Consider the following 12556-nt stretch of genomic DNA (forward strand, 5'->3'; position numbering starts at 1 on the left):
AGTTCAAGTGCTGCTCTGAGGTGCTCTGTGTCAGCTCTGCGTGACAGGCGTTCTGGGGTGCCCTGCAATGAGGGCTATGTGCACGGTGCCTGTGTGCCCAGCCCTGCCATGGTACCTGCCCAGGGGAGCTCTGTATCGTGGGAGGTGCCTAAGCACGAGAGCCTCATGGGCTGCTGGGTAGTTTCACAGGTGAGCTCCATACCCTGGGAGTGGCCTGAACATGAGAACCCCATTGGCTGCTGGGGCCCTGCCCAGGTGAGCCCCATATCCTGGGAGGGGCCTGACCACGAGAGCCCCGTGGGCTGCTGGGGACCTGGTAAAGGATGTTAGGACAGTCAGTGAAGCCACCGAGGATATACATCCAGTAGTTCCTAATTCCTAGACCCTACTGGTCATTCTCCCATCCACCAGGACATGGTATTCTGTGTTAGACTTCAATGATGCCTTCTTCTGTATTCCATTGGTCCCAGAAAGGCTCTGCTGCCCTAGGAACCAGACTTGGGAATGGAGAAACGCTGCCGCCTTGTGGCCATTTCCCACAACAGCAGCTTTAAACCCACTGCTAATGGTCACTAAATAGTCACACTCACTGCAGGCCTGTGAATAACACCTGCCCTCAAAAACAAACATGGGGTCGAAAATTGACCCAAAAATTCAAAAGAGGGCAACCATCCAAGAAGACAATTTCAAGAGTTTAATTGTACTCTCCGTTATTTTTCTGTTTTTCTCTGCCAGAAATTTAAAAAGGCATGGAAAAATGCTAAACATTAGGAAGAATTAAAGATATGCAAATCCAAATTACAAAAACCTATCAGCTCACAGCAGTCAGAATGGCCATCAGCAAAAATTCTGCAAACCATAAATGCTGAAGGGGTTTTGGAGAAATGCCTACCCTTGCTTCAACGTGGGACATGGTAAGAGCCAGTTATGAAAACAAAAATGCCATGCCTTGTAAAGATAAATACTGAGCTACCATTCAAGCAAGCATACCCACTGCTGGGCCTATCGCCTGAGGGGATGAGAATCAAAAAGACAGGCTGGGATTCACTGGTGGCGCAGTGGATGAGAGTCCGCCTGCCAGTGCAGGGGACATGGGTTCATGACCCGAATCGGGAAGATCCGACATGCTGCAGAGCGGCTGTTTCCGTGAGCTATGGCTGCCGGGCCTGCGCATCCGGAGGGTGTGCTCTGCAATGGGAGGGTCCACGGCAGTGAGAGGCCCATGTACCACAAAAAAAAGACACATGCTGGCAATCCTGCACTCCAGCAATATTTACCAAAGCCAACACATGGAAGCTACGAAAATGTCCATCAACAGAGGAATGCTCAAAGAAGAAGTGGTCCATGAACACAATGGAATATGACTCCAATAAAAAAAAATATATAAATTCCATTTCTAAAACAAACATAAGTAAGGAGACATCAGCTTTCTGGGGCACATTCAACTCTAATATATAACCGAGGAACACCACTGCCAGGATGGTCTGTTTCCCTAGTTAACAGACTGGGAAAAGCAGAAATGCAGCCACCCTCTGGCAGTTACCTGCAAGAGCAGCTATAAAACCTGTGCTAAGTGTCACTTCATATGCACCAGTACTGGAGGGCTGTGAATGAAACCTGCCCTCATAATGTCTTGAGGGAAGTAATGGCCAAAATATTTCTAAATGTCACACATACTTCCCGAAAACAATTTGAAGAGGTAAGCTGTACTCACAGTTGGAAGAAAAAAAGGACATGCCAGAAAACTCAATTTCAAGGTATTATGAGACGCATGCAAATCCAACCACAAAGTGGTATCAGCTCACACTAGTCAGAATAAACTTCAGCAAAAATACTACAAACAATAAACGCTGAAGGTGTTGTGGAGAAGAGCATAACCTCAACTTTAAGTGGGACGTAGCCTGGTAAGAGCCACTAATGAGAACAGAATGGCGGTGCCTCTACAAGGTAAACATTTTGCTACCATATGATCCAGCAGGCGAACTCCTGGGCCTATAAGCTAAGAAAACAGAATTGGAAAGACACAGGCAGGCAAATGTGCATTGCTGCAGCATTACCATAGCCATGACTTGGAAGCAACCAAAAAGTCCAGCAACAGATGAGTGGACAAAGAAGAACTGGTACATGTACAGACAGAATATTAGCCAAGGAAAAAAAGGACACAATGCCATTTGAAGCACCGTAGATGAGTCTAGAGGTAATCACGTGACTTGTAGTAAGTCAGAAAGACACATATCGTATGATATCACTTATAGGTGTTACCTAAGAATTGATACTAGTGAAGATATTTCCACAGAGAAGGGCAATCACAGATTCATTAAACAAACTTATGGTTCACCAATGGAAAGGTGTGAGGATTGGATACATTAGGATATTGGGGTTAGCAGACATATACAAACACAGGTGAAATATATAATCACCAAACACCTACGGAACACCAAGAGAAGACTACTCAACATTCTGTCATAACATACATGGGAAAAGGATCCCAGGAAGAACAGACATATGTATATGTGTAAAAGAACCACATCTTGCACACCTACAACAAGCCAAACATTGCAATCAAACTTGCTGTGATAAAAAATAAAAATTAAGTGAAAAAAATAAACAAACAAGAAATAGTGAGACAAACTTAAGGGTCTTTTTCCTGGCACATTCCATTCTAAATTACAACCTAGAACATGACTTCCATTGAGGTTCTGTTGCCCTAGTCACCAGATTTGGTAAAGGAGAACTGCTGCCACCTTGTGGCCGTTTCACACAACAGCAGCTTTAATCCCAGCGCTAATGGTCAGTTGATATTCAAAAGAATTGCAGGCCTGTAAATGAGACCTGTCCTGAAAACAAATCCTGGGGTCGTATACTGACCAAAAAATTCAAAAGACCTCCATATTTCAAAACGACAGTTTCAAGAGGCATATTTTACGGACATTTGTGTTCTACTTCTTTTTCTTTCTTTCTTTATTTTTGTTAAAAAAACGGGAATGGAAAAAGGCCACCCTCAGAATGGGAGAAAATATGTGAAAACGAATCAATGGACAAAGGTTTCATCTCCAATATATATAAACAGCTCATGCAGCTTAATATTAAAAAAAAACCACTTCAAAAATGGGTAGAATATCTAAATAGACATTTCTTCAAAGGAGACCCAGAGATGGCCAAGATGCACATGAAAAGCTGCTCAACATCACTAATTATTAGAGAAAGGCAAATCAAAACTTCAATGAGGTATCACCTCACACCTGTTAGAATGGGCATCATCAGAAAATCTACAAACTACAAATGCTGTGGAGGGTGTGGACAAATGCATCCCTCTTCCACTATTGGTGGGAATGTCAATTGATACAGTCACTAAGGAGAAGAGTATGGAGGTTCATTAAAAAAACTAAAAATACAGTTACCATATGATCCAGCAATCCCACTTCTGGGCATATACCCAGAGAAAACCATAAATCAAAAAGACACATTCACCACAATGTTCATTGCAGCACTATTTACAATAGCCAGGTCATGGAAGCAAGCTAAATGCCCACAGACAGACGAATGGATAAAGATGTGGTACATATATAAAATGGAATATTGCTCAGCCATAAAAAGGAATGAAACTGGGTCATTTGTAGAGACATGAATGGATCTAGAGACTGTCCTACAGAGAGAAGTAAGTCAGAAAGAGAAAACCAAATATTGCGTATTAATGCATATATGTGGAAGCTAGAAAAATGGTACAGATGAACCAGTTTTCAGGGCAGAATTAGAGACACAGGGTTAGAGAACAAACGTATGGAAATCAAGGTGGGGAAGCCATGGGGTGGTGGTGGTGGGATGAGTTGGGAGATTGGGACTGACCTGTATACATGTATATGTATAAAATAGATAACTAATAATAACCTGCTGTATAAAAAAATAAATAATATTAAATTTCAAAAATTTTAAAAACAAATAAAATTTAAAAATAAAACAGAAAAATGTTCTTCCCTTCACACAGATGTATTTATATGAATGAATTATTTCCATGCTTATCTCTATAAATACATAAATGAGGAATAAAATCTACCTTAAAAAAACAGAAAAAATAAACAGAACCCACTAGTTATACAGAGGAACACCCTATCAGGGCACTTGCTCCAGTGGTAAACAATTCTGAAGTTGGTCAGAAGCGGAGAATTATCTCCCATGCAGCCAGCATTCCCCCCACAAGGAGCGTCCTCATTGCAAAGCTGGGGGACCGTACATAGGCGTCTGTGAGTAAACGTGAGCTGAGCCCCCAGCCAGCTGCTGCTGAACTGTTCCCACACTTCCCAGGTAAAACACCTGAATATGTACAAGGACTTGAAAGCATAGAGGAAGGGCCGTGGATCCACACCAGCGAAAGCACGCAGGCTGACTTGGTGCCTGCAGGCCTGCCAGGATGATCCTGGCCCCAGGTGCTCTTCTGAAAACTTTCCATTTCCCTGCCTGAGATATCCGTCCTGTCTTGGCCCCCACTGCTTTTTTCCTCCCTCACCTCTGCCCGCAGAGAAATTCCAGCGGAAGGTATGGGTGACCCATCCTCTTCTTTAGCAGGTGGCAGAATGGCAACTCCTGCAGAAAGTCCAGCAGAGCCCCTCTCACACCGGGCCACCCACAAAACCGTGCCCCCTCACTCCCTCCCACCAGCACATCCCCGAGACTGCTGACAGGGCAGAGAATATGGCGTCAGGCACAGCTGCAGGGGCTGTTGCTCCCTGGAGCGGGGTTTATATTGACCTCAACCCAGGCACACCTGGGGAGGGCTGGCCGGCAGGGACAGGGTGCTCTGGTCAGCCAATCCTCACCCCTCAGTCTCACACTGCAGAAAATGGACCTCGCTGAAACGGCCAGTTCCAAGGAACAGGTGTGGGCTCCTGAGAGTCAGGATAGACAAGGGGCTGCATCTCTGGCTTGTTTTCTAATCATTTTATCTGGCCCTTGAGTGAGAGACAATTTCAAGAAGACCTAATCATAATGAGAGGAACTCAGGGGTCAGGGAGAGGAGGGTTGATGGTTGGAGACAAATGCCTGGTGTCCCGGCTGCAGTGGAAGTCTCTGGAAGACCAGGCAGAGGGAGGCTGCACAGAGTGATGCCCAGGGTCAGAGACCTGTCGGAGCTGCTGTTTGTTAGTTCAAGTGCTGCTCTGAGGTGCTCTGTGTCAGCTCTGCGTGACAGGCGTTCTGGGGTGCTCTGCATTGAGGGCTATGTGCACGGTTCCTGTGTGCCCAGCCCTGCCATGGTACCTGCCCAGGGGAGCTCTGTATCGTGTGAGGTGCCTAAGCATGAGAGCCTCATGGGCTGCTGGGTAGTTTCACAGGTGAGCTCCATACCCTGGGAGTGGCCTGAACATGAGAACCCCATTGGCTGCTGGGGCCCTGCCCAGGTGAGCCCCATATCCTGCGAGGGGCCTGACCACGAGAGCCCCGTGGGCTGCTGGGGACCTGGTAAAGGATGTTAGGACAGTCAGTGAAGCCACCGAGGATATACATCCAGTAGTTCCTAATTCCTAGACCCTACTGGTCATTCTCCCATTCACCAGGACATGGTATTCTGTGTTAGACTTCAATGATGCCTTCTTCTGTATTCCATTGGTCCCAGAAAGGCTCTGCTGCCCTAGGAACCAGACTTGGGAATGGAGAAACGCTGCCGCCTTGTGGCCATTTCCCACAACAGCAGCTTTAAACCCACTGCTAATGGTCACTAAATAGTCACACTCACTGCAGGCCTGTGAATAACACGTGCCCTCAAAAACAAACATGGGGTCGAAAATTGACCCAAAAATTCAAAAGAGGGCAACCATCCAAGAAGACAATTTCAAGAGTTTAATTGTACTCTCCGTTATTTTTCTGTTTTTCTCTGCCAGAAATTTAAAAAGGCATGGAAAAATGCTAAACATTAGGAATAATTAAAGATATGCAAATCCAAATTACAAAAACCTATCAGCTCACAGCAGTCAGAATGGCCATCAGCAAAAATTCTGCAAACCATAAATGCTGAAGGGGTTTTGGAGAAATGCCTACCCTTGCTTCAACGTGGGACATGGTAAGAGCCAGTTATGAAAACAAAAATGCCATGCCTTGTAAAGATAAATACTGAGCTACCATTCAAGCAAGCATACCCACTGCTGGGCCTATCGCCTGAGGGGATGAGAATCAAAAAGACAGGCTGGGATTCACTGGTGGCGCAGTGGATGAGAGTCCGCCTGCCAGTGCAGGGGACATGGGTTCATGCCCCGAATCGGGAAGATCCCACATGCTGCGGAGCGGCTGTTTCCGTGAGCTATGGTTGCCGGGCCTGCACATCCGGAGGCTGCGCTCTGTAATGGGAGGGTCCACGGCAGTGAGAGGCCCATGTACCACAAAAAAAAGACACATGCTGGCAATCCTGCACTCCAGCAATATGTACCAAAGCCAACACATGGAAGCTACGAAAATGTCCATCAACAGAGGAATGCTCAAAGAGGAAGTGGTCCATGAACACAATGGAATATGACTCCAATTAAAAAATATATATATTCAATTTCTAAAACAAACATAAGTAAGGAGACATCAGCTTTCTGGGGCACATTCAACTCTAATATATAACCGAGGAACACCACTGCCAGGATGGTCTGTTTCCCTAGTTAAAAGACTGGGAAAAGCAGAAATGCTGCCACTCTCTGGCAGTTACCTGCAAGAGCAGCTATAAAACCTGTGCTAAGTGTCACTTCATATGCACCAGTACTGGAGGGCTGTGAATGAAACCTGCCCTCATAATGTCTTGAGGGAGGTAATGGCCAAAATATTTCTAAATGTCACACATACTTCCCGAAAACAATTTGAAAAGGTAAGCTGTACTCACAGTTGGAAGAAAAAAAGGACATGCCAGAAAACTCAATTTCAAGGTATTATGAGACGCATGCAAATCCAACCACAAAGTGGTATCAGCTCACACTAGTCAGAATAAACTTCAGCAAAAATACTACAAACAATAAACGCTGAAGGTGTTGTGGAGAAGAGCATAACCTCAACTTTAAGTGGGACGTAGCCTGGTAAGAGCCACTAATGAGAACAGAATGGCGGTGCCTCTACAAGGTAAACATTTTGCTACCATATGATCCAGCAGGCGAACTCCTGGGCCTATAAGCTAAGAAAACAGAATTGGAAAGACACAGGCAGGCAAATGTGCATTGCTGCAGCATTACCATAGCCATGACATGGAAGCAACCAAAAAGTCCAGCAACAGATGAGTGGACAAAGAAGAACTGGTACATGTACAGACAGAATATTAGCCAAGGAAAAAAAGGACACAATGCCATTTGAAGCACCGTAGATGAGTCTAGAGGTAATCACGTGACTTGTAGTAAGTCAGAAAGACACATATCGTATGATATCACTTATAGGTGTTACCTAAGAATTGATACTAGTGAAGATATTTCCACAGAGAAGGGCAATCACAGATTCATTAAACAAACTTATGGTTCACCAATGGAAAGGTGTGAGGATTGGATACATTAGGATATTGGGGTTAGCAGACATATACCAACACAGGTGAAATATATAATCACCAAACACCTACGGAACACCAAGAGAAGACTACTCAACATTCTGTCATAACATACATGGGAAAAGGATCCCAGGAAGAACAGACATATGTATATGTGTAAAAGAACCACATCTTGCACACCTACAACAAGCCAAACATTGCAATCAAACTTGCTGTGATAAAAAATAAAAATTAAATGAAAAAAAAACGAACAAGAAATAGTGAGACAAACTTAAGGGTCTTTTTCCTGGCACATTCCATTCTAAATTACAACCTAGAACACGACTTCCATTGAGGTTCTGTTGCCCTAGTCACCAGATTTGGTAAAGGAGAACTGCTGCCACCTTGTGGCCGTTTCACACAACAGCAGCTTTAATCCCAGCGCTAATGGTCAGTTGATATTCAAAAGAATTGCAGGCCTGTAAATGAGACCTGTCCTGAAAACAAATCCTGGGGTCGTATACTGACCAAAAAATTCAAAAGACCTCCATATTTCAAAACGACAGTTTCAAGAGGCATATTTTACGGACATTTGTGTTCTGCTTCTTTTTCTTTCTTTCTTTATTTTTGTTAAAAAAACGGGAATGGAAAAAGGCCACCCTCAGAATGGGAGAAAATATGTGAAAACGAATCAATGGACAAAGGTTTCATCTCCAATATATATAAACAGCTCATGCAGCTTAATATTAAAAAAAACCACTTCAAAAATGGGTAGAATATCTAAATAGACATTTCTTCAAAGGAGACCCAGAGATGGCCAAGATGCACATGAAAAGCTGCTCAACATCACTAATTATTAGAGAAAGGCAAATCAAAACTTCAATGAGGTATCACCTCACACCTGTTAGAATGGGCATCATCAGAAAATCTACCAACTGCAAATGCTGCGGAGGGTGTGGACAAATGGATCCCTCTTCCACTATTGGTGGGAATGTCAATTGATACAGTCACTAAGGAGAAGAGTATGGAGGTTCATTAAAAAAACTAAAAATACAATTACCATATGATCCAGCAATCCCACTTCTGGGCATATACCCAGAGAAAACCATAAATCAAAAAGACACATTCACCACAATGTTCATTGCAGCACTATTTACAATAGCCAGGTCATGGAAGCAAGCTAAATGCCCACAGACAGACGAATGGATAAAGATGTGGTACATATATAAAATGGAATATTGCTCAGCCATAAAAAGGAATGAAACTGGGTCATTTGTAGAGACGTGAATGGATCTAGAGACTGTCCTACAGAGAGAAGTAAGTCAGAAAGGGAAAACCAAATATTGCGTATTAATGCATATATGTGGAAGCTCGAAAAATGGTACAGATGAACCAGTTTGCAGGGCAGAATTAGAGACACAGGGTTAGAGAACAAACGTATGGAAATCAAGGTGGGGAAGCCATGGGGTGGTGGTGGTGGGATGAGTTGGGAGATTGGGACTGACCTGTATACATGTATATGTATAAAATAGATAACTAATAATAACCTGCTGTATAAAAAAATAAATAATATTAAATTTCAAAAATTTTAAAAACAAATAAAATTTAAAAATAAAGCAGAAAAATGTTCTTCCCTTCACACAGATGTATTTATATGAATGAATTATTTCCATGCTTATATCTATAAATACATAAATGAGGAATAAAATCTACCTTGAAAAAAACAGAAAAAATAAACAGAACCCACTAGTTATACAGAGGAACACCCTATGAGGGCACTTTCTCCAGTGGTAAACAATTCTGACGTTGGTCAGAGGTGGAGAATTATCTCCCATGCAGCCAGCAGTCCCCCCGCAAGGAGCGTCCTCATTGCAAAGCTGGGGGACCGTACATAGGCGTCTGTGAGTAAACGTGAGCTGAGCCCCCAGCCAGCTGCTGCTGAACTGTTCCCACACTTCCCAGGTAAAACACCTGAATATGTACAAGGACTTGAAAGCATAGAGGAAGGGCCGTGGATCCACACCAGCGAAAACACGCAGGCTGACTTGGTGCCTGCAGGCCTGCCAGGATGATCCTGGCCCCAGGTGCTCTTCTGAAAACTTTCCATTTCCCTGCCTGAGATATCCGTCCTGTCTTGGCCCCCACTGCTTTTTTCCTCCCTCACCTCTGCCCGCAGAGAAATTCCAGCGGAAGGTATGGGTGACCCATCCTCTTCTTTAGCAGGTGGCAGAATGGCAACTCCTGCAGAAAGTCCAGCAGAGCCCCTCTCACACCGGGCCACCCACAAAACCATGCCCCCTCACTCCCTCCCACCAGCACAGCCCCGAGACTGCTGACGGGGCAGAGAATATGGCGTCAGGCACAGCTGCAGGGGCTGTTGCTCCCTGGAGCGGGGTTTATATTGACCTCAAACCAGGCACACCTGGGGAGGGCTGGCCGGCAGGGACAGGCTGCTCCGGTCAGCCAATCCTCACCCCTCAGTGGCTCACACTGCAGAAAATGGACCTCGCTGAAACGGCCAGTTCCAAGGAACAGGTGTGGGCTCCTGAGAGTCAGGATAGACAAGGGGCTGCGTCCCTGGCTTGTTTTCTAATCATTTTATCTGGCCCATGAGTGGGAGACAATTTCAAGAAGACCTAATCCTAATGAGAGGAGCCCAGGAGTCAGGGAGAGGAGGGGTGATGGTTGGAGACAAAGGCCTGGTGCCCCGGCTGCAGTGGAAGTCTCTGGAAGACCAGGCAGAGGGAGGCTGCACAGAGTGATGCCCAGGGTCAGAGACCTGTCGGAGCTGCTGTTTGTTAGTTCAAGTGCTGCTCTGAGGTGCTCTGTGTCAGCTCTGCGTGACAGGCGTTCTGGGGTGCCCTGCAATGAGGGCTATGTGCACGGTGCCTGTGTGCCCAGCCCTGCCATGGTACCTGCCCAGGGGAGCTCTGTATCGTGGGAGGTGCCTAAGCACGAGAGCCTCATGGGCTGCTGGGTAGTTTCACAGGTGAGCTCCATACCCTGGGAGTGGCCTGAACATGAGAACCCCATTGGCTGCTGGGGCCCTGCCCAGGTGAGCCCCATATCCTGGGAGGGGCCTGACCACGAGAGCCCCGTGGGCTGCTGGGGACCTGGTAAAGGATGTTAGGACAGTCAGTGAAGCCACCGAGGATATACATCCAGTAGTTCCTAATTCCTAGACCCTACTGGTCATTCTACCATCCACCAGGACATGGTATTCTGTGTTAGACTTCAATGATGCCTTCTTCTGTATTCCATTGGTCCCAGAAAGGCTCTGCTGCCCTAGGAACCAGACTTGGGAATGGAGAAACGCTGCCGCCTTGTGGCCATTTCCCACAACAGCAGCTTTAAACCCACTGCTAATGGTCACTAAATAGTCACACTCACTGCAGGCCTGTGAATAACACGTGCCCTCAAAAACAAACATGGGGTCGAAAATTGACCCAAAAATTCAAAAGAGGGCAACCATCCAAGAAGACAATTTCAAGAGTTTAATTGTACTCTCCGTTATTTTTCTGTTTTTCTCTGCCAGAAATTTAAAAAGGCATGGAAAAATGCTAAACATTAGGAATAATTAAAGATATGCAAATCCAAATTACAAAAACCTATCAGCTCACAGCAGTCAGAATGGCCATCAGCAAAAATTCTGCAAACCATAAATGCTGAAGGGGTTTTGGAGAAATGCCTACCCTTGCTTCAACGTGGGACATGGTAAGAGCCAGTTATGAAAACAAAAATGCCATGCCTTGTAAAGATAAATACTGAGCTACCATTCAAGCAAGCATACCCACTGCTGGGCCTATCGCCTGAGGGGATGAGAATCAAAAAGACAGGCTGGGATTCACTGGTGGCGCAGTGGATGAGAGTCCGCCTGCCAGTGCAGGGGACATGGGTTCATGCCCCGAATCGGGAAGATCCCACATGCTGCGGAGCGGCTGTTTCCGTGAGCTATGGTTGCCGGGCCTGCACATCCGGAGGCTGCGCTCTGTAATGGGAGGGTCCACGGCAGTGAGAGGCCCATGTACCACAAAAAAAAGACACATGCTGGCAATCCTGCACTCCAGCAATATGTACCAAAGCCAACACATGGAAGCTACGAAAATGTCCATCAACAGAGGAATGCTCAAAGAGGAAGTGGTCCATGAACACAATGGAATATGACTCCAATTAAAAAATATATATATTCAATTTCTAAAACAAACATAAGTAAGGAGACATCAGCTTTCTGGGGCACATTCAACTCTAATATATAACCGAGGAACACCACTGCCAGGATGGTCTGTTTCCCTAGTTAACAGACTGGGAAAAGCAGAAATGCTGCCACTCTCTGGCAGTTACCTGCAAGAGCAGCTATAAAACCTGTGCTAAGTGTCACTTCATATGCACCAGTACTGGAGGGCTGTGAATGAAACCTGCCCTCATAATGTCTTGAGGGAGGTAATGGCCAAAATATTTCTAAATGTCACACATACTTCCCGAAAACAATTTGAAAAGGTAAGCTGTACTCACAGTTGGAAGAAAAAAAGGACATGCCAGAAAACTCAATTTCAAGGTATTATGAGACGCATGCAAATCCAACCACAAAGTGGTATCAGCTCACACTAGTCAGAATAAACTTCAGCAAAAATACTACAAACAATAAACGCTGAAGGTGTTGTGGAGAAGAGCATAACCTCAACTTTAAGTGGGACGTAGCCTGGTAAGAGCCACTAATGAGAACAGAATGGCGGTGCCTCTACAAGGTAAACATTTTGCTACCATATGATCCAGCAGGCGAACTCCTGGGCCTATAAGCTAAGAAAACAGAATTGGAAAGACACAGGCAGGCAAATGTGCATTGCTGCAGCATTACCATAGCCATGACATGGAAGCAACCAAAAAGTCCAGCAACAGATGAGTGGACAAAGAAGAACTGGTACATGTACAGACAGAATATTAGCCAAGGAAAAAAAGGACACAATGCCATTTGCAGCACCGTAGATGAGGCTAGAGGTAATCACGTGACTTGTAGTAAGTCAGAAAGACACATATCGTATGATATCACTTATAGGTGTTACCTAAGAATTGATACTAGTGAAG

The sequence above is a fragment of the Mesoplodon densirostris genome, chromosome 4 (genome assembly GCF_025265405.1).
Source record: "Mesoplodon densirostris isolate mMesDen1 chromosome 4, mMesDen1 primary haplotype, whole genome shotgun sequence".
Taxonomy (NCBI): domain Eukaryota; kingdom Metazoa; phylum Chordata; class Mammalia; order Artiodactyla; family Ziphiidae; genus Mesoplodon; species Mesoplodon densirostris.